Below are 23,482 nucleotides of genomic sequence, written 5' to 3' on the forward strand. Positions count from 1 at the left end.
ACTCTTAATGGGGTCTGGCGAGCATCAGGGCACAATAATGCTCTTGAATGAAGCCTAAAGCCACGTGGTTTGGGGGAGGCCACCTTTGTCACTTATAACCCCTCTTCCCAATTCTGGCGGTGACTGGCTGGCCACTCCACTCCCGCCCAAGCTGGTGTCTTAGGGGACCCACTATATAAACTGTCAGGTCAAGTCTGGCTGTGGCTGGGGGAACCTTTAGCCCTGCTTGAAATTCCTGCCCCTGGAAGCCCTGAGTTGAACGAATAAACCAAGCCCAAGGTCCGAGGTGAACTCTTTCCATTTCCTTTCTCTGCTGTCAGGAAAACCTTCAGCAAAGCCAAGTGCCTGAAGCCCTCTCAACACGTGCCTTCTCCCAGCCTCACTTCAAAGTTCTATCTCGGCCCCTTCAAAAGGGAGCTGCGACGTTCAGTGCTCCAGCAAAACGTCCTGTTCTCTCTGCGTATGAGGAAGTTCTGCTGCTGTGCTGCTGACTCAGTGACAGCGGGCCAGGCTGCGTTCAGGAGCCGAGGCTGGGCTGTGCAGGGGTGGTGTTTTACCTCGCCAGCATGATGTTGGAGTTGGGGATGCTGGTGGGCGGCCCGGTGGGACTCCAGTTGAGGGTGTATATCTCTTTGCTGTGAGCTTTCAGGTCGTGCACACACGTGTCCTGCTTCATGCTCCAGATCTAGAAAACACAGTGGTAACTATATGAGAAAGCTACGTCCCTCCAGTGAGCCAAGAGACTGATGGCTGTGAACAGTACACAAGCCATTGGAGTGTCCCACTGGAAAAACTGCAGGTCATTGCCCAGGAAGGGCTGGGACTCCTAGCAGGACCCTTGACTGGGACATCAGAGTTCACTGGGCGAGAGCTAATCTGACAGTCAGTAATGGGACAAATTACGGAGGAAGGAAGAGGACTCAATACAGATAACCCCCAAAGGAACAGGGAATGTGAGACTTGCGTTGAGTACTGGGGGCTGTTTAGGGTTAAACAGCTCATCCCTGCAGATGCCAACTTTACCTCTAATGTCATGTCCTCAGAGCGGGATGCTAGCCACGTTCCAGAGGGATCCCATTTGATAGCATTGACCTCATTCTGAAAGATAGAACGGGTTTGGAAAAGAAATCAAGGCCTGAGATCAGACCCAGTGGCTGTCCACCAGGGGACAGTAGCGCTCTGTCATCATGGTGGCCGTCCACCAGGGGGCAGTAGCACTCTGTCACCCTGCCGTCCACCAGGGGGCAACAGGGCTCTGTCATCCGGCCGACCATCCACCAGGGGCAATAGTGCTCTGTAATCCCAGCAGCTGTCCACAAGTGGGCAGCAGCACTTTCTCATCCTGCTTACCGTCCAGCAGGGGGCAGAAGCGCTCTGTCATCCGGCCGACCATCCACCAGGGGGCAATAGTGCTCTGTCATCCCAGCCGCTGTCCACCAGGGGGAATAGTGCTCTGTCGTCCGGCCGACCATCCACCAGGGGCAATAGTGCTCTGTAACCCCACTGGCTGTCCTCAAGGGAGCAGTAGCACTCTCTCATCCTGCCTACTGTCCACCAGGGGGCAGTAGCACCCTCTCTTCCTGCCTACCATCCACCAGGGGGCAGTAGTGCTCTGTCATCCTGCCATCCACCAGGGGGCCATAGTGCTCTGTCATCCCAGTGGCTGTCCACAAGGGGGTTGTAGCACCCTGTCATCCCAGCAGCTGTACACAAGTGGGCAGTAGCACTCTCTCATCCTGCCTACCGTCCGCCAGAGACTGCTGGTGGGGGCATTAGCGTTCTGTCATCCTGCTGGCCATCCTCCAGGGGCAGCAAGATTCTGTCATCCTGCTGACCGGCCACCTGACTGGGACTTTCCCCGAAAGCAAAGCACAGAGCCTGGGAGGCCATGCGTTTTCCTTTCTCTCACTTTGCCTTTTTCATTTCTATAAAAGCACAGCCATATACCACAAATGAGCAGCCACCCTCATCAATATTTCTTGAAGGGAAAAACTTCCATACTAGGAAGGAAGCAAATGAAGAACTCACATACCATATAGGCAGCAAATAAAAACACCAAAACCACAGCTCTTTTTAAAACTGGACATGGAAATCACTTCCCTGTGCATTTTCAATGCAACAGCTACTCCTTCTATCTAAATCTGCTACATTTTTCTGGCGAGTGGCAGTGGACGGGGGTCAATGCAGACAAACGAAGCCCCTCAGCCACGGTGGGGTTCCACGGGGAACAGGAGGCCCGTGTGCCCCAAGCGCACGAGCACACGCCAGAGCCCAGAGGGTGGCTCTGTGAGAACACACAGGAGAAACAAAACCCACCCAAGGGGCTTGCGCTCCAGTGCGAACAGCCTGGAAATACAAAGGGCAGGGGAGTTCTACCAGGCAGCTCAGCATGCTGGGTGCACAAAGGAACAGGACTGTTCCTGAGGGCCACCAGGGCCCCGAGACCCCGAGGCTAAGCCCTGGGGGACAAAGGCAAATGGTACTCGGCAGGCAAGGGAGAGGGGGACACACAGGGAACACGGTTCTACAAAGGAACAGCCTGTGGCAGAGGAACACTGTGCCGTACATGGAGACCAAGGAGAAGGTGCATCCACAAGGGTCTTTTCCTTAGGGTGACTGTAGGGCCCCATCTGCTCAGGACAATCCCACAATATTATGCCTCCTGTCCAGCCCAACAATTAACTAACTTCACACTCATAATTCATTTTCTAAATAATTTCACACCCCTAAGAACTCTGGTTTGGAGGACAAATTATACGGTCACACTACTTTTTAAGGAAACTGAGTTCTGAAGGGTGTGAAGCAAAGAAGTGACAGGGCCACCTCAGTGTTCCACATGGCACGGATGGCCTGGGGAAAGGGAGGAAGAAAGCCTGGAGGCCAGGGAGTACAAACTGGTCTTTGAACATCCTTTGCCGTAGCAGCTGTATTGTCCCAATTGTCAGGGGAAAGAAAACACCAGCGTGAGGAGAGGACGTTTCCCCTTCTGGTTTATCACAGCATTTTGCTCCTTTGTTTTGTTTTTTGTTTTTGTTTTTTTGGCACAGCTTCCTCTTCTCTTGTTTTCCGTTCTGCCATCAGAGCCTCTTCCGGATGGAAACCACACCGTGCACGTCTAGCTTCCTGTTTCCTGGGCTGAATGTCCTGGGTGGAGACCACTCTTCCCCCTCTGATATGACTGTGTGCATGCTTTTGATTTTGCTTGTTGGTTTTGGAACTTCTTGATGAAGATTACGAAAACATATAGACTCCTGTGGCCAGGGACGAGTTGATTTCCAAGTACACTCGAACGCAAGTCAAGTTCGTACAGTTTTGGAGCTGACAGAATGGTGTCTGGAGAGGACCACGACCCCACACGTTCTCTGCTGGTCCACGAGAACTCTTGAGTTTTTCTAGAATATTTTGTGTTTACTTCTGCAGATCTAAAACACACCCCTGGAAGGAAACACAGAAGCGCCTGTTATCTCGAGAGATGACACAAACGTGCCTTTAGAGCAGGGGTCGGTAGATGGTGGCCAACCACCGATTTTTGTGAGCAAAGTTTCATTGGAACACAGTCATGAAGGTCAGAGAAGCTCCGAGAACAGGCTAGTGCCTGCACACCTGACCAACCCAACTCAAGCAAACAGCACTGGGGGAAACACCAGGGCAAGGACTAAGGTCCACGTGGCAGAGTGACGGTGGCAGCAGCAGGAACCACAGCCAGATGCCTACGTGGCGAGGTAGGTGGCAGCTTAGGCCTAAGTGCAAGGCCTCCAAGAACATTTGGGGAGCCTGGCCTTCGAGGTCAATGCCGTGCTGTGCATGGGAGGAGGTTGTGCTGCATCTCTGGGTTCCACCCAGGAGATGCCAGGGGCCCCCCCAACCCCAAGCAGTGACAGCCCAACAGGCCTCCAGGTATTGCCTAATGTCCTCAGAGGGGCAGAGCACCCCAATTTCATCCAGGAAATGATGACCAGAAGGACATTCTGCAAGGGCTGAAGCGAGGGCCACTCTCAGATGTGAGGCCACCCCAAGCGGTCCCCGCGCACCAGCTGAGCCCTGCCGAGTGCCACCCCGGCTTGTCCCGACCCCACGCTTGCCCCTGCCAACTCGAGCACTGCTTACGGAGCCATCGGAGGTGCTGGCGCCCACTTTGACCCCGCGAGCGTTCCAGCACACCTCGAGGATGCCACCGGTGCCTCAGTAGCTGTGGACGAGACTGCCACTCTGCGGAGAAAGCACAGTGACCAGCGCTTACCACACGGGGTGCAGCCCTTCTGCCCGCCCAGGTGCTGCACGGGTCTCGGGGACAGCGGGGAGCGGCTCATAAAGGGGAAAAGAAGGTGGTGGCTCCTCCAAGGAGGGACGTCTCCAAGATGTCTTGCTTGGAGCTGTGAGCCCCGAGGACAGCAGAAGCAGACACCTTTCCCGGGGAGGGAGTGGCCCTGGGTGTCTGTCGCGGGCAAGGGCACAGCCAGGCGGAGCCGGACAGACAGCCCAGGACTGGGCTCTCCATGGGGGGCGGCAGCTCATTCCTGAGCGCCAGTTCCCCGCTGGCTCTTCTGAGCCCAGGTCACTGCAAACACAGCTACTCGGGCATTACTTTGCAAAGGACTCAACCCCGAGGGTCAAGAGATGACCTGAGGATTCCGGCCATGGACACACTTGTCAAAGGAGCCGCTGGCCAAGTACTTCCCGTCGGGGCTAAAAGCGACACTGTAGACAGGTTCCTGGTGTTTGGTCAGCGTGTGGATACACGCCCCTCGCTCCACATCCCACAGCCGGACCGTGCAGTCAAACGAAGCACTGCGGAGACGGAGGGGACACGTTATCACCTGCGCACGCGGGCGTTTAGCACAGGTCCCTCCAACACGGGCCACACCTCACAGGAGCTGTCTCTCTCTCCCCGCTTCTAGGTCCAGATCGGTGAGCTTCTCCTCCTGAAATGCAACTCAGATGCGGTGAAAACAAAGCCATCGTCACAAAACAAACAACTTTTGGTGCTGTTATTACGAAAGCAAATTGATACCCACGTTCCTATGTTTCTGCATTTGTTTAAAGATATAAAGGGTAAATACTTTTGTGGAATATTTATCAAGTTTTCTAAGATGCTCTTACATTGAAAAACTTCTCTTGTTACCAACAAATGCAGATAGCCAGGTTTGGAAAAACAGAGAATAGAGTGAATAAATATTTATAAAATTTTTAATCCAACAGGAATTAAAACACAGTCACATCTACACATTCAACCACACTGCTGAGAGCTGCAAATTTCAGTTATTTTCAAATTTAAAATAAAGTACCTATCACAAACCTGCTATCTGCCTTTCTTTTTCTCTACAGGGCTGGTACCACACTGTCCTTCTCGTGTGTGCTGACTAAAGGGTCATTTAGGTTCCTAATGGGTAACACGTGACACAAAAGGACCCCCCGATTCACCAATACATGATAATAGCAAGCGGCGCTGTATCGTAGTAATTAAAGTGGCTTTTAGGACAATTACGTGAAATAAGAGAATCACGGCCTTTGTGTTATTCTGTTCAACCACTCGGCTGATACAGGGATTCTTTCCAGGCTTTTCTAAGAAACAAGCTTGGTTGGGCTGAGCACTTTCCACAAGCTGCTCGCTCCTGGCGCGGCCGGCTGGCTCCCGCTGCCCCAGAGGCAGGTGGCAGGGGTTCTCCCCTGACAGGAGGTGTGTGCCCGCCTGTCACTACCCTCTCTCTGCAGCTACGCAGAATAACCCGCTGCTGCCTCCTGGTACCCAAACATTCCCCTTAACTCTCCTCTCTTGTAGGCTAAGGGGACATCCACATTTCATGGGTCCAGATCCTGGTCTTCAGACCCCTAAGTAGCTCGGCATTGGGTCTCAGAATCTCTTTAGCTTGTTCTTCTAAAAGTTCTTCCTGTAATAACGAGAGTGGAACGTTCTACTCTTAATGGGGTCTGGCGAGCATCAGGGCACAATAATGCTCTTGAATGAAGCCTAAAGCCACGTGGTTTGGGGGAGGCCACCTTTGTCACTTATAACCCCTCTTCCCAATTCTGGCGGTGACTGGCTGGCCACTCCACTCCCGCCCAAGCTGGTGTCTTAGGGGACCCACTATATAAACTGTCAGGTCAAGTCTGGCTGTGGCTGGGGGAACCTTTAGCCCTGCTTGAAATTCCTGCCCCTGGAAGCCCTGAGTTGAACGAATAAACCAAGCCCAAGGTCCGAGGTGAACTCTTTCCATTTCCTTTCTCTGCTGTCAGGAAAACCTTCAGCAAAGCCAAGTGCCTGAAGCCCTCTCAACACGTGCCTTCTCCCAGCCTCACTTCAAAGTTCTATCTCGGCCCCTTCAAAAGGGAGCTGCGACGTTCAGTGCTCCAGCAAAACGTCCTGTTCTCTCTGCGTATGAGGAAGTTCTGCTGCTGTGCTGCTGACTCAGTGACAGCGGGCCAGGCTGCGTTCAGGAGCCGAGGCTGGGCTGTGCAGGGGTGGTGTTTTACCTCGCCAGCATGATGTTGGAGTTGGGGATGCTGGTGGGCGGCCCGGTGGGACTCCAGTTGAGGGTGTATATCTCTTTGCTGTGAGCTTTCAGGTCGTGTACACACGTGTCCTGCTTCATGCTCCAGATCTAGAAAACACAGTGGTAACAGTATGAGCAAGCTATGTCCCTCCAGTGAGCCAAGAGAGTGCTGGCTGTGAACCGTACACAAGCCATTGGAGTGTCCCACTGGAAAAACTGCAGGTCATTGCCCAGGAAGGGCTGGGACTCCTAGCAGGACCCTTGACTGGGACATCAGAGTTCACTGGGCGAGAGCTAATCTGACAGTCAGTAATGGGACAAATGACGGAGGAAGGAAGAGGACTCAATACAGATAACCCCCAAAGGAACAGGGAATGTGAGACTTGCGTTGAGTACTGGGGGCTGTTTAGGGTTAAACAGCTCATCCCTGCAGATGCCAACCTTACCTTTAATGTCATGTCCTCAGAGCGGGATGCTAGCCACGTTCCAGAGGGATCCCATTTGATAGCATTGACCTCATTCTGAAAGATAGAACGGGTTTGGAAAAGAAATCAAGGCCTGAGATCAGACCCAGTGGCTGTCCACCAGGGGACAGTAGCGCTCTGTCATCATGGTGGCCGTCCACCAGGGGGCAGTAGCACTCTGTCACCCTGCCGTCCACCAGGGGGCAACAGGGCTCTGTCATCCGGCCGACCATCCACCAGGGGCAATAGTGCTCTGTAATCCCAGCAGCTGTCCACAAGTGGGAAGCAGCACTTTCTCATCCTGCTTACCGTCCAGCAGGGGGCAGAAGCGCTCTGTCAACCGGCCGACCATCCACCAGGGGGCAATAGTGCTCTGTCATCCCAGCCGCTGTCCTCCCGGGGGCAATAGTGCTCTGTCATCCGGCCGACCATCCACCAGGGGCAATAGTGCTCTGTAACCCCCCTGGCTGTCCTCAAGGGAGCAGTAGCACTCTCTCATCCTGCCTACTGTCCACCAGGGTTCAGTAGTGCTCTGTCATCCCAGTGACTGTCCACAAGGGGGCAGTAGCACCCTCTCTTCCTGCCTACCATCCACCAGGGGGCAGTAGTGCTCTGTCATCCTGCCATCCACCAGGGGGCCATAGTGCCCTTTCATCCCAGTGGCTGTCCACAAGGGGGTTGTAGCACCCTGTCATCCCAGCAGCTGTACACAAGTGGGCAGTAGCACTCTCTCATCCTGCCTACCGTCCGCCAGAGACTGCTGGTGGGGGCATTAGCGTTCTGTCATCCTGCTGGCCATCCTCCAGGGGGAGCAAGATTCTGTCATCCTGCTGACCGGCCACCTGACTGGGACTTTCCCCGAAAGCAAAGCACAGAGCCTGGGAGGCCATGCGTTTTGCTTTCTCTCACTTTGCCTTTTTCATTTCTATAAAAGCACAGCCATATACCACAAATGAGCAGCCACCCTCATCAATATTTCTTGAAGGGAAAAACTTCCATACTAGGAAGGAAGCAAATGAAGAATTCACATACAATATAGGCAGCAAATAAAAACACCAAAACCACAGCTCTTTTTAAAACTGGACATGGAAATCACTTCCCTGTGCATTTTTAATGCAACAGCTACTCCTTCTATCTAAATCTGCTACATTTTTCTGGCGAGTGGCAGTGGACGGGGGTCAATGCAGACAAACGAAGCCCCTCAGCCACGGTGGGGTTCCACGGGGAACAGGAGGCCCGTGTGCCCCAAGCGCACGAGCACACGCCAGAGCCCAGAGGGTGGCTCTGTGAGAACACACAGGAGAAACAAAACCCACCCAAGGGGCTTGCGCTCCAGTGCGAACAGCCTGGAAATACAAAGGGCAGGGGAGTTCTACCAGGCAGCTCAGCATGCTGGGTGCACAAAGGAACAGGACTGTTCCTGAGGGCCACCAGGGCCCCGAGACCCCGAGGCTAAGCCCTGGGGGACAAAGGCAAATGGTACTCGGCAGGCAAGGGAGAGGGGGACACACAGGGAACATGGTTCTACAAAGGAACAGCCTGTGGCAGAGGAACACTGTGCCGTACATGGAGACCAAGGAGAAGGTGCACCCACAAGGGTCTTTTCCTTAGGGTGACTGTAGGGCCCCATCTGCTCAGGACAATCCCACAATATTATGCCTGCTGTCCAGCCCAACAATTAACTAACTTCACACTCATAATTCATTTTCTAAATAATTTCACACTCCTAAGATCTCTGGTTTGGAGGACAAATTATACGGTCACAGTACTCTTTAAGGAAACTGAGTTCTCAAGGGTGTGAAGAAAAGAAGTGACAGGGCCACCTCAGTGTTCCACATGGCACGGATGGCCTGGGGAAAGGGAGGAAGAAAGCCTGGAGGCCAGGGAGTACAAACTGGTCTTTGAACATCCTTTGCCGTAGCAGCTGTAGTGTCCCAATTGTCAGGGCAAAGAAAACACCAGCGCGAGGAGAGGACGTTTCCCCTTCTGGTTTATCACAGCATTTTGCTCCTTTGTTTTGTCTTTTGTTTTTGTTTTCTTGGCACAGCTTCCTCTTCTCCTGTTTTCCGTTCTGCCATCAGAGCCTCCTCCGGATGGAAACCACACCGTGCACGTCTAGCTTCCTGTTTCCTGGGCTGAATGTCCTGGGTGGAGACCACTCTTCCCCCTCTGATATGACTGTGTGCATGCTTTTGATTTTGCTTGTTGGTTTTGGAACTTCTTGATGAAGATTACGAAAACATGTAGACTCCTGTGGCCAGGGACGAGTTGATTTCCAAGTACACTCGAACGCAAGTCAAGTTCGTACAGTTTTGGAGCTGACAGAATGGTGTCTGGAGAGGGCCACGACCCCACACGTTCTCTGCTGGTCCACGAGAACTCTTGAGTTTTTCTAGAATATTTTGTGTTTACTTCTGCAGATCTAAAACACACCCCTGGAAGGAAACACAGAAGCGCCTGTTATCTCGAGAGATGACACAAACGTGCCTTTAGAGCAGGGGTCGGTAGATGGTGGCCAACCACCGATTTTTGTGAGCAAAGTTTCATTGGAACACAGTCATGAAGGTCAGAGAAGCTCCGAGAACAGGCTAGTGCCTGCACACCTGACCAACCCAACTCAAGCAAACAGCACTGGGGGAAACACCAGGGCAAGGACTAAGGTCCACGTGGCAGAGTGACGGTGGCAGCAGCAGGAACCACAGCCAGATGCCTACGTGGCGAGGTAGGTGGCAGCTTAGGCCTAAGTGCAAGGCCTCCAAGAACATTTGGGGAGCCTGGCCTTCGAGGTCAATGCCGTGCTGTGCATGGGAGGAGGTTGTGCTGCATCTCTGGGTTCCACCCAGGAGATGCCAGGGGCCCCCCCAACCCCAAGCAGTGACAGCCCAACAGGCCTCCAGGTATTGCCTAATGTCCTCAGAGGGGCAGAGCACCCCAATTTCATCCAGGAAATGATGACCAGAAGGACATTCTGCAAGGGCTGAAGCGAGGGCCACTCTCAGATGTGAGGCCACCCCAAGCGGTCCCCGCGCACCAGCTGAGCCCTGCCGAGTGCCACCCCGGCTTGTCCCGACCCCACGCTTGCCCCTGCCAACTCGAGCACTGCTTACGGAGCCATCGGAGGTGCTGGCGCCCACTTTGACCCCGCGAGCGTTCCAGCACACCTCGAGGATGCCACCGGTGCCTCAGTAGCTGTGGACGAGACTGCCACTCTGCGGAGAAAGCACAGTGACCAGCGCTTACCACACGGGGTGCAGCCCTTCTGCCCGCCCAGGTGCTGCACGGGTCTCGGGGACAGCGGGGAGCGGCTCATAAAGGGGAAAAGAAGGTGGTGGCTCCTCCAAGGAGGGACGTCTCCAAGATGTCTTGCTTGGAGCTGTGAGCCCCGAGGACAGCAGAAGCAGACACCTTTCCCGGGGAGGGAGTGGCCCTAGGTGTCTGTCGCGGGCAAGGGCACAGCCAGGCGGAGCCGGACAGACAGCCCAGGACTGGGCTCTCCATGGGGGGCGGCAGCTCATTCCTGAGCGCCAGTTCCCCGCTGGCTCTTCTGAGCCCAGGTCACTGCAAACACAGCTACTCGGGCATTACTTTGCAAAGGACTCAACCCCGAGGGTCAAGAGATGACCTGAGGATTCCGGCCATGGACACACTTGTCAAAGGAGCCGCTGGCCAAGTACTTCCCGTCGGGGCTAAAAGCGACACTGTAGACAGGTTCCTGGTGTTTGGTCAGCGTGTGGATACACGCCCCTCGCTCCACATCCCACAGCCGGACCGTGCAGTCAAACGAAGCACTGCGGAGACGGAGGGGACACGTTATCACCTGCGCACGCGGGCGTTTAGCACAGGTCCCTCCAACACGGGCCACACCTCACAGGAGCTGTCTCTCTCTCCCCGCTTCTAGGTCCAGATCGGTGAGCTTCTCCTCCTGAAATGCAACTCAGATGCGGTGAAAACAAAGCCATCGTCACAAAACAAACAACTTTTGGTGCTGTTATTACGAAAGCAAATTGATACCCACGTTCCTATGTTTCTGCATTTGTTTAAAGATATAAAGGGTAAATACTTTTGTGGAATATTTATCAAGTTTTCTAAGATGCTCTTACATTGAAAAACTTCTCTTGTTACCAACAAATGCAGATAGCCAGGTTTGGAAAAACAGAGAATAGAGTGAATAAATATTTATAAAATTTTTAATCCAACAGGAATTAAAACACAGTCACATCTACACATTCGACCACACTGCTGAGAGCTGCAAATTTCAGTTATTTTCAAATTTAAAATAAAGTACCTATCACAAACCTGCTATCTGCCTTTCTTTTTCTCTACAGGGCTGGTACCACACTGTCCTTCTCGTGTGTGCTGACTAAAGGGTCATTTAGGTTCCTAATGGGTAACACGTGACACGAAAGGACCCCCCGATTCACCAATACATGATAATAGCAAGCGGCGCTGTATCGTAGTAATTAAAGTGGCTTTTAGGACAATTACGTGAAATAAGAGAATCACGGCCTTTGTGTTATTCTGTTCAACCACTCGGCTGATACAGGGATTCGTTCCAGGCTTTTCTAAGAAACAAGCTTGGTTGGGCTGAGCACTTTCCACAAGCTGCTCGCTCCTGGCGCGGCCGGCTGGCTCCCGCTGCCCCAGAGGCAGGTGGCAGGGGTTCTCCCCTGACAGGAGGTGTGTGCCCGCCTGTCACTACCCTCTCTCTGCAGCTACGCAGAATAACCCGCTGCTGCCTCCTGGTACCCAAACATTCCCCTTAACTCTCCTCTCTTGTAGGCTAAGGGGACATCCACATTTCATGGGTCCAGATCCTGGTCTTCAGACCCCTAAGTAGCTCGGCATTGGGTCTCAGAATCTCTTTAGCTTGTTCTTCTAAAAGTTCTTCCTGTAATAACGAGAGTGGAACGTTCTACTCTTAATGGGGTCTGGCGAGCATCAGGGCACAATAATGCTCTTGAATGAAGCCTAAAGCCACGTGGTTTGGGGGAGGCCACCTTTGTCACTTATAACCCCTCTTCCCAATTCTGGCGGTGACTGGCTGGCCACTCCACTCCCGCCCAAGCTGGTGTCTTAGGGGACCCACTATATAAACTGTCAGGTCAAGTCTGGCTGTGGCTGGGGGAACCTTTAGCCCTGCTTGAAATTCCTGCCCCTGGAAGCCCTGAGTTGAACGAATAAACCAAGCCCAAGGTCCGAGGTGAACTCTTTCCATTTCCTTTCTCTGCTGTCAGGAAAACCTTCAGCAAAGCCAAGTGCCTGAAGCCCTCTCAACACGTGCCTTCTCCCAGCCTCACTTCAAAGTTCTATCTCGGCCCCTTCAAAAGGGAGCTGCGACGTTCAGTGCTCCAGCAAAACGTCCTGTTCTCTCTGCGTATGAGGAAGTTCTGCTGCTGTGCTGCTGACTCAGTGACAGCGGGCCAGGCTGCGTTCAGGAGCCGAGGCTGGGCTGTGCAGGGGTGGTGTTTTACCTCGCCAGCATGATGTTGGAGTTGGGGATGCTGGTGGGCGGCCCGGTGGGACTCCAGTTGAGGGTGTATATCTCTTTGCTTTGAGCTTTCAGGTCGTGTACACACGTGTCCTGCTTCATGCTCCAGATCTAGAAAACACAGTGGTAACAGTATGAGCAAGCTATGTCCCTCCAGTGAGCCAAGAGAGTGCTGGCTGTGAACCGTACACAAGCCATTGGAGTGTCCCACTGGAAAAACTGCAGGTCATTGCCCAGGAAGGGCTGGGACTCCTAGCAGGACCCTTGACTGGGACATCAGAGTTCACTGGGCGAGAGCTAATCTGACAGTCAGTAATGGGACAAATGACGGAGGAAGGAAGAGGACTCAATACAGATAACCCCCAAAGGAACAGGGAATGTGAGACTTGCGTTGAGTACTGGGGGCTGTTTAGGGTTAAACAGCTCATCCCTGCAGATGCCAACCTTACCTTTAATGTCATGTCCTCAGAGCGGGATGCTAGCCACGTTCCAGAGGGATCCCATTTGATAGCATTGACCTCATTCTGAAAGATAGAACGGGTTTGGAAAAGAAATCAAGGCCTGAGATCAGACCCAGTGGCTGTCCACCAGGGGACAGTAGCGCTCTGTCATCATGGTGGCCGTCCACCAGGGGGCAGTAGCACTCTGTCACCCTGCCGTCCACCAGGGGGCAACAGGGCTCTGTCATCCGGCCGACCATCCACCAGGGGCAATAGTGCACTGTAATCCCACCAGCTGTCCACAAGTGGGCAGCAGCACTTTCTCATCCTGCTTACCGTCCAGCAGGGGGCAGAAGCGCTCTGTCATCCGGCCGACCATCCACCAGGGGCAATAGTGCTCTGTAACCCCCCTGGCTGTCCTCAAGGGAGCAGTAGCACTCTCTCATCCTGCCTACTGTCCACCAGGGGTCAGTAGTGCTCTGTCATCCCAGTGACTGTCCACAAGGGGGCAGTAGCACCCTCTCTTCCTGCCTACCATCCACCAGGGGGCAGTAGTGCTCTGTCATCCTGCCATCCACCAGGGGGCCATAGTGCTCTGTCATCCCAGTGGCTGTCCACAAGGGGGTTGTAGCACCCTGTCATCCCAGCAGCTGTACACAAGTGGGCAGTAGCACTCTCTCATCCTGCCTACCGTCCGCCAGAGACTGCTGGTGGGGGCATTAGCGTTCTGTCATCCTGCTGGCCATCCTCCAGGGGGAGCAAGATTCTGTCATCCTGCTGACCGGCCACCTGACTGGGACTTTCCCCGAAAGCAAAGCACAGAGCCTGGGAGGCCATGCGTTTTGCTTTCTCTCACTTTGCCTTTTTCATTTCTATAAAAGCACAGCCATATACCACAAATGAGCAGCCACCCTCATCAATATTTCTTGAAGGGAAAAACTTCCATACTAGGAAGGAAGCAAATGAAGAATTCACATACAATATAGGCAGCAAATAAAAACACCAAAACCACAGCTCTTTTTAAAACTGGACATGGAAATCACTTCCCTGTGCATTTTTAATGCAACAGCTACTCCTTCTATCTAAATCTGCTACATTTTTCTGGCGAGTGGCAGTGGACGGGGGTCAATGCAGACAAACGAAGCCCCTCAGCCACGGTGGGGTTCCACGGGGAACAGGAGGCCCGTGTGCCCCAAGCGCACGAGCACACGCCAGAGCCCAGAGGGTGGCTCTGTGAGAACACACAGGAGAAACAAAACCCACCCAAGGGGCTTGCGCTCCAGTGCGAACAGCCTGGAAATACAAAGGGCAGGGGAGTTCTACCAGGCAGCTCAGCATGCTGGGTGCACAAAGGAACAGGACTGTTCCTGAGGGCCACCAGGGCCCCGAGACCCCGAGGCTAAGCCCTGGGGGACAAAGGCAAATGGTACTCGGCAGGCAAGGGAGAGGGGGACACACAGGGAACACGGTTCTACAAAGGAACAGCCTGTGGCAGAGGAACACTGTGCCGTACATGGAGACCAAGGAGAAGGTGCACCCACAAGGGTCTTTTCCTTAGGGTGACTGTAGGGCCCCATCTGCTCAAAACAATCCCACAATATTATGCCTGCTGTCCAGCCCAACAATTAACTAACTTCACACTCATAATTCATTTTCTAAATAATTTCACACTCCTAAGATCTCTGGTTTGGAGGACAAATTATACGGTCACAGTACTCTTTAAGGAAACTGAGTTCTGAAGGGTGTGAAGAAAAGAAGTGACAGGGCCACCTCAGTGTTCCACATGGCACGGATGGCCTGGGGAAAGGGAGGAAGAAAGCCTGGAGGCCAGGGAGTACAAACTGGTCTTTGAACATCCTTTGCCGTAGCAGCTGTAGTGTCCCAATTGTCAGGGCAAAGAAAACACCAGCGCGAGGAGAGGACGTTTCCCCTTCTGGTTTATCACAGCATTTTGCTCCTTTGTTTTGTCTTTTGTTTTTGTTTTCTTGGCACAGCTTCCTCTTCTCCTGTTTTCCGTTCTGCCATCAGAGCCTCCTCCGGATGGAAACCACACCGTGCACGTCTAGCTTCCTGTTTCCTGGGCTGAATGTCCTGGGTGGAGACCACTCTTCCCCCTCTGATATGACTGTGTGCATGCTTTTGATTTTGCTTGTTGGTTTTGGAACTTCTTGATGAAGATTACGAAAACATATAGACTCCTGTGGCCAGGGACGAGTTGATTTCCAAGTACACTCGAACGCAAGTCAAGTTCGTACAGTTTTGGAGCTGACAGAATGGTGTCTGGAGAGGGCCACGACCCCACACGTTCTCTGCTGGTCCACGAGAACTCTTGAGTTTTTCTAGAATATTTTGTGTTTACTTCTGCAGATCTAAAACACACCCCTGGAAGGAAACACAGAAGCGCCTGTTATCTCGAGAGATGACACAAACGTGCCTTTAGAGCAGGGGTCGGTAGATGGTGGCCAACCACCGATTTTTGTGAGCAAAGTTTCATTGGAACACAGTCATGAAGGTCAGAGAAGCTCCGAGAACAGGCTAGTGCCTGCACACCTGACCAACCCAACTCAAGCAAACAGCACTGGGGGAAACACCAGGGCAAGGACTAAGGTCCACGTGGCAGAGTGACGGTGGCAGCAGCAGGAACCACAGCCAGATGCCTACGTGGCGAGGTAGGTGGCAGCTTAGGCCTAAGTGCAAGGCCTCCAAGAACATTTGGGGAGCCTGGCCTTCGAGGTCAATGCCGTGCTGTGCATGGGAGGAGGTTGTGCTGCATCTCTGGGTTCCACCCAGGAGATGCCAGGGGCCCCCCCAACCCCAAGCAGTGACAGCCCAACAGGCCTCCAGGTATTGCCTAATGTCCTCAGAGGGGCAGAGCACCCCAATTTCATCCAGGAAATGATGACCAGAAGGACATTCTGCAAGGGCTGAAGCGAGGGCCACTCTCAGATGTGAGGCCACCCCAAGCGGTCCCCGCGCACCAGCTGAGCCCTGCCGAGTGCCACCCCGGCTTGTCCCGACCCCACGCTTGCCCCTGCCAACTCGAGCACTGCTTACGGAGCCATCGGAGGTGCTGGCGCCCACTTTGACCCCGCGAGCGTTCCAGCACACCTCGAGGATGCCACCGGTGCCTCAGTAGCTGTGGACGAGACTGCCACTCTGCGGAGAAAGCACAGTGACCAGCGCTTACCACACGGGGTGCAGCCCTTCTGCCCGCCCAGGTGCTGCACGGGTCTTGGGGACAGCGGGGAGCGGCTCATAAAGGGGAAAAGAAGGTGGTGGCTCCTCCAAGGAGGGACGTCTCCAAGATGTCTTGCTTGGAGCTGTGAGCCCCGAGGACAGCAGAAGCAGACACCTTTCCCAGGGAGGGAGTGGCCCTGGGTGTCTGTCGCGGGCAAGGGCACAGCCAGGCGGAGCCGGACAGACAGCCCAGGACTGGGCTCTCCATGGGGGGCGGCAGCTCATTCCTGAGCGCCAGTTCCCCGCTGGCTCTTCTGAGCCCAGGTCACTGCAAACACAGCTACTCGGGCATTACTTTGCAAAGGACTCAACCCCGAGGGTCAAGAGATGACCTGAGGATTCCGGCCATGGACACACTTGTCAAAGGTGCCGCTGGCCAAGTACTTCCCGTCGGGGCTAAAAGCGACACTGTAGACAGGTTCCTGGTGTTTGGTCAGCGTGTGGATACACGCCCCTCGCTCCACATCCCACAGCCGGACCGTGCAGTCAAACGAAGCACTGCGGAGACGGAGGGGACACGTTATCACCTGCGCACGCGGGCGTTTAGCACAGGTCCCTCCAACACGGGCCACACCTCACAGGAGCTGTCTCTCTCTCCCCGCTTCTAGGTCCAGATCGGTGAGCTTCTCCTCCTGAAATGCAACTCAGATGCGGTGAAAACAAAGCCATCGTCACAAAACAAACAACTTTTGGTGCTGTTATTACGAAAGCAAATTGATACCCACGTTCCTATGTTTCTGCATTTGTTTAAAGATATAAAGGGTAAATACTTTTGTGGAATATTTATCAAGTTTTCTAAGATGCTCTTACATTGAAAAACTTCTCTTGTTACCAACAAATGCAGATAGCCAGGTTTGGAAAAACAGAGAATAGAGTGAATAAATATTTATAAAATTTTTAATCCAACAGGAATTAAAACACAGTCACATCTACACATTCGACCACACTGCTGAGAGCTGCAAATTTCAGTTATTTTCAAATTTAAAATAAAGTACCTATCACAAACCTGCTATCTGCCTTTCTTTTTCTCTACAGGGCTGGTACCACACTGTCCTTCTCGTGTGTGCTGACTAAAGGGTCATTTAGGTTCCTAATGGGTAACACGTGACACAAAAGGACCCCCCAATTCACCAATACATGATTATAGCAAGCGGCGCTGTATCGTAGTAATTAAAGTGGCTTTTAGGACAATTACGTGAAATAAGAGAATCACGGCCTTTGTGTTATTCTGTTCAACCACTCGGCTGATACAGGGATTCTTTCCAGGCTTTTCTAAGAAACAAGCTTGGTTGGGCTGAGCACTATCCACAAGCTGCTCGCTCCTGGCGCGGCCGGCTGGCTCCCGCTGCCCCAGAGGCAGGTGGCAGGGGTTCTCCCCTGACAGGAGGTGTGTGCCCGCCTGTCACTACCCTCTCTCTGCAGCTACGCAGAATAACCCGCTGCTGCCTCCTGGTACCCAAACATTCCCCTTAACTCTCCTCTCTTGTAGGCTAAGGGGACATCCACATTTCATGGGTCCAGATCCTGGTCTTCAGACCCCTAAGTAGCTCGGCATTGGGTCTCAGAATCTCTTTAGCTTGTTCTTCTAAAAGTTCTTCCTGTAATAACGAGAGTGGAACGTTCTACTCTTAATGGGGTCTGGCGAGCATCAGGGCACAATAATGCTCTTGAATGAAGCCTAAAGCCACGTGGTTTGGGGGAGGCCACCTTTGTCACTTATAACCCCTCTTCCCAATTCTGGCGGTGACTGGCTGGCCACTCCACTCCCGCCCAAGCTGGTGTCTTAGGGGACCCACTATATAAACTGTCAGGTCAAGTCTGGCTGTGGCTGGGGGAACCTTTAGCCCTGCTTGAAATTCCTGCCCCTGGAAGCCCTGAGTTGAACGAATAAACCAAGCCCAAGGTCCGAGGTGAACTCTTTCCATTTCCTTTCTCTGCTGTCAGGAAAACCTTCAGCAAAGCCAAGTGCCTGAAGCCCTCTCAACACGTGCCTTCTCCCAGCCTCACTTCAAAGTTCTATCTCGGCCCCTTCAAAAGGGAGCTGCGACGTTCAGTGCTCCAGCAAAACGTCCTGTTCTCTCTGCGTATGAGGAAGTTCTGCTGCTGTGCTGCTGACTCAGTGACAGCGGGCCAGGCTGCGTTCAGGAGCCAAGGCTGGGCTGTGCAGGGGTGGTGTTTTACCTCGCCAGCATGATGTTGGAGTTGGGGATGCTGGTGGGCGGCCCGGTGGGACTCCAGTTGAGGGTGTATATCTCTTTGCTTTGAGCTTTCAGGTCGTGTACACACGTGTCCTGCTTCATGCTCCAGATCTAGAAAACACAGTGGTAACAGTATGAGCAAGCTATGTCCCTCCAGTGAGCCAAGAGAGTGCTGGCTGTGAACCGTACACAAGCCATTGGAGTGTCCCACTGGAAAAACTGCAGGTCATTGCCCAGGAAGGGCTGGGACTCCTAGCAGGACCCTTGACTGGGACATCAGAGTTCACTGGGCGAGAGCTAATCTGACAGTCAGTAATGGGACAAATTACGGAGGAAGGAAGAGGACTCAATACAGATAACCCCCAAAGGAACAGGGAATGTGAGACTTGCGTTGAGTACTGGGGGCTGTTTAGGGTTAAACAGCTCATCCCTGCAGATGCCAACCTTACCTTTAATGTCATGTCCTCAGAGCGGGATGCTAGCCACGTTCCAGAGGGATCCCATTTGATAGCATTGACCTCATTCTGAAAGATAGAACGGGTTTGGAAAAGAAATCAAGGCCTGAGATCAGACCCAGTGGCTGTCCACCAGGGGACAGTAGCGCTCTGTCATCATGGTGGCCGTCCACCAGGGGGCAGTAGCACTCTGTCACCCTGCCGTCCACCAGGGGGCAACAGGGCTCTGTCATCCGGCCGACCATCCACCAGGGGCAATAGTGCTCTGTAATCCCAGCAGCTGTCCACAAGTGGGCAGCAGCACTTTCTCATCCTGCTTACCGTCCAGCAGGGGGCAGAAGCGCTCTGTCATCCGGCCAACCATCCACCAGGGGGCAATAGTGCTCTGTCATCCCAGCCGCTGTCCACCCGGGGGCAATAGTGCTCTGTCATCCGGCCGACCATCCACCAGGGGCAATAGTGCTCTGTAACCCCCCTGGCTGTCCTCAAGGGAGCAGTAGCACTCTCTCATCCTGCCTACTGTCCACCAGGGGTCAGTAGTGCTCTGTCATCCCAGTGACTGTCCACAAGGGGGCAGTAGCACCCTCTCTTCCTGCCTACCATCCACCAGGGGGCAGTAGTGCTCTGTCATCCTGCCATCCACCAGGGGGCCATAGTGCTCTGTCATCCCAGTGGCTGTCCACAAGGGGGTTGTAGCACCCTGTCATCCCAGCAGCTGTACACAAGTGGGCAGTAGCACTCTCTCATCCTGCCTACCGTCCACCAGAGACTGCTGGTGGGGGCATTAGCGTTCTGTCATCCTGTTGGCCATCCTCCAGGGGGAGCAAGATTCTGTCATCCTGCTGACCGGCCACCTGACTGGGACTTTCCCCGAAAGCAAAGCACAGAGCCTGGGAGGCCATGCGTTTTGCTTTCTCTCACTTTGCCTTTTTCATTTCTATAAAAGCACAGCCATATACCACAAATGAGCAGCCACCCTCATCAATATTTCTTGAAGGGAAAAACTTCCATACTAGGAAGGAAGCAAATGAAGAATTCACATACAATATAGGCAGCAAATAAAAACACCAAAACCACAGCTCTTTTTAAAACTGGACATGGAAATCACTTCCCTGTGCATTTTTAATGCAACAGCTACTCCTTCTATCTAAATCTGCTACATTTTTCTGGCGAGTGGCAGTGGACGGGGGTCAATGCAGACAAACGAAGCCCCTCAGCCACGGTGGGGTTCCACGGGGAACAGGAGGCCCGTGTGCCCCAAGCGCACGAGCACACGCCAGAGCCCAGAGGGTGGCTCTGTGAGAACACACAGGAGAAACAAAACCCACCCAAGGGGCTTGCGCTCCAGTGCGAACAGCCTGGAAATACAAAGGGCAGGGGAGTTCTACCAGGCAGCTCAGCATGCTGGGTGCACAAAGGAACAGGACTGTTCCTGAGGGCCACCAGGGCCCCGAGACCCCGAGGCTAAGCCCTGGGGGACAAAGGCAAATGGTACTCGGCAGGCAAGGGAGAGGGGGACACACAGGGAACACGGTTCTACAAAGGAACAGCCTGTGGCAGAGGAACACTGTGCCGTACATGGAGACCAAGGAGAAGGTGCACCCACAAGGGTCTTTTCCTTAGGGTGACTGTAGGGCCCCATCTGCTCAGGACAATCCCACAATATTATGCCTGCTGTCCAGCCCAACAATTAACTAACTTCACACTCATAATTCATTTTCTAAATAATTTCACACTCCTAAGATCTCTGGTTTGGAGGACAAATTATACGGTCACAGTACTCTTTAAGGAAACTGAGTTCTGAAGGGTGTGAAGAAAAGAAGTGACAGGGCCACCTCAGTGTTCCACATGGCACGGATGGCCTGGGGAAAGGGAGGAAGAAAGCCTGGAGGCCAGGGAGTACAAACTGGTCTTTGAACATCCTTTGCCGTAGCAGCTGTAGTGTCCCAATTGTCAGGGCAAAGAAAACACCAGCGCGAGGAGAGGACGTTTCCCCTTCTGGTTTATCACAGCATTTTGCTCCTTTGTTTTGTCTTTTGTTTTTGTTTTCTTGGCACAGCTTCCTCTTCTCTTGTTTTCCGTTCTGCCATCAGAGCCTCCTCCGGATGGAAACCACACCGTGCACGTCTAGCTTCCTGTTTCCTGGGCTGAATGTCCTGGGTGGAGACCACTCTTCCCCCTCTGATATGACTGTGTGCATGCTTTTGATTTTGCTTGTTGGTTTTGGAACTTCTTGATGAAGATTACGAAAACATATAGACTCCTGTGGCCAGGGACGAGTTGATTTCCAAGTACACTCGAACGCAAGTCAAGTTCGTACAGTTTTGGAGCTGACAGAATGGTGTCTGGAGAGGGCCACGACCCCACACGTTCTCTGCTGGTCCACGAGAACTCTTGAGTTTTTCTAGAATATTTTGTGTTTACTTCTGCAGATCTAAAACACACCCCTGGAAGGAAAGACAGAGGCGCCTGTTATCTCGAGAGATGACACAAACGTGCCTTTAGAGCAGGGGGCGGTAGATGGTGGCCAGCCACCGATTTTTGTGAGTAAAGTTTCACTGGAACACAGTCATGAAGGTCAGAGAAGCTCCGAGAACAGGCTAGTGCCTGCACACCTGACCAACCCAACTCAAGCAAACAGCACTGGGGGAAACACCAGGGCAAGGACTAAGGTCCACGTGGCAGAGTGACGGTGGCAGCAGCAGGAACCACAGCCAGATGCCTACGTGGCGAGGTAGGTGGCAGCTTAGGCCTAAGTGCAAGGCCTCCAAGAACATTTCGGGAGCCTGGCCTTCGAGGTCAATGCCGTGCTGTGCATGGGAGGAGGTTGTGCTGCATCTCTGGGTTCCACCCAGGAGATGCCAGGGGCCCCCCCAACCCCAAGCAGTGACAGCCCAACAGGCCTCCAGGTATTGCCTAATGTCCTCAGAGGGGCAGAGCACCCCAATTTCATCCAGGAAATGATGACCAGAAGGACATTCTGCAAGGGCTGAAGCGAGGGCCACTCTCAGATGTGAGGCCACCCCAAGCGGTCCCCGCGCACCAGCTGAGCCCTGCCGAGTGCCACCCCGGCTTGTCCCGACCCCACGCTTGCCCCTGCCAACTCGAGCACTGCTTACGGAGCCATCGGAGGTGCTGGCGCCCACTTTGACCCCGCGAGCGTTCCAGCACACCTCGAGGATGCCACCGGTGCCTCAGTAGCTGTGGACGAGACTGCCACTCTGCGGAGAAAGCACAGTGACCAGCGCTTACCACACGGGGTGCAGCCCTTCTGCCCGCCCAGGTGCTGCACGGGTCTCGGGGACAGCGGGGAGCGGCTCATAAAGGGGAAAAGAAGGTGGTGGCTCCTCCAAGGAGGGACGTCTCCAAGATGTCTTGCTTGGAGCTGTGAGCCCCGAGGACAGCAGAAGCAGACACCTTTCCCGGGGAGGGAGTGGCCCTGGGTGTCTGTCGCGGGCAAGGGCACAGCCAGGCGGAGCCGGACAGACAGCCCAGGACTGGGCTCTCCATGGGGGGCGGCAGCTCATTCCTGAGCGCCAGTTCCCCGCTGGCTCTTCTGAGCCCAGGTCACTGCAAACACAGCTACTCGGGCATTACTTTGCAAAGGACTCAACCCCGAGGGTCAAGAGATGACCTGAGTATTCCGGCCATGGACACACTTGTCAAAGGAGCCGCTGGCCAAGTACTTCCCGTCGGGGCTAAAAGCGACACTGTAGACAGGTTCCTGGTGTTTGGTCAGCGTGTGGATACACGCCCCTCGCTCCACATCCCACAGCCGGACCGTGCAGTCAAACGAAGCACTGCGGAGACGGAGGGGACACGTTATCACCTGCGCACGCGGGCGTTTAGCACAGGTCCCTCCAACACGGGCCACACCTCACAGGAGCTGTCTCTCTCTCCCCGCTTCTAGGTCCAGATCGGTGAGCTTCTCCTCCTGAAATGCAACTCAGATGCGGTGAAAACAAAGCCATCGTCACAAAACAAACAACTTTTGGTGCTGTTATTACGAAAGCAAATTGATACCCACGTTCCTATGTTTCTGCATTTGTTTAAAGATATAAAGGGTAAATACTTTTGTGGAATATTTATCAAGTTTTCTAAGATGCTCTTACATTGAAAAACTTCACTTGTTACCCACAAATGCAGATAGCCAGGTTTGGAAAAACAGAGAATAGAGTGAATAAATATTTATAAAATTTTTAATCCAACAGGAATTAAAACACAGTCACATCTACACATTCGACCACACTGCTGAGAGCTGCAAATTTCAGTTATTTTCAAATTTAAAATAAAGTACCTATCACAAACCTGCTATCTGCCTTTCTTTTTCTCTACAGGGCTGGTACCACACTGTCCTTCTCGTGTGTGCTGACTAAAGGGTCATTTAGGTTCCTAATGGGTAACACGTGACACGAAAGGACCCCCCGATTCACCAATACATGATTATAGCAAGCGGCGCTGTATCGTAGTAATTAAAGTGGCTTTTAGGACAATTACGTGAAATAAGAGAATCACGGCCTTTGTGTTATTCTGTTCAACCACTCGGCTGATACAGGGATTCTTTCCAGGCTTTTCTAAGAAACAAGCTTGGTTGGGCTGAGCACTTTCCACAAGCTGCTCGCTCCTGGCGCGGCCGGCTGGCTCCCGCTGCCCCAGAGGCAGGTGGCAGGTGTTCTCCCCTGACAGGAGGTGTGTGCCCGCCTGTCACT

This window comes from Cynocephalus volans, chromosome Y, assembly GCF_027409185.1.
Source record: "Cynocephalus volans isolate mCynVol1 chromosome Y, mCynVol1.pri, whole genome shotgun sequence".
NCBI lineage: Eukaryota > Metazoa > Chordata > Mammalia > Dermoptera > Cynocephalidae > Cynocephalus > Cynocephalus volans.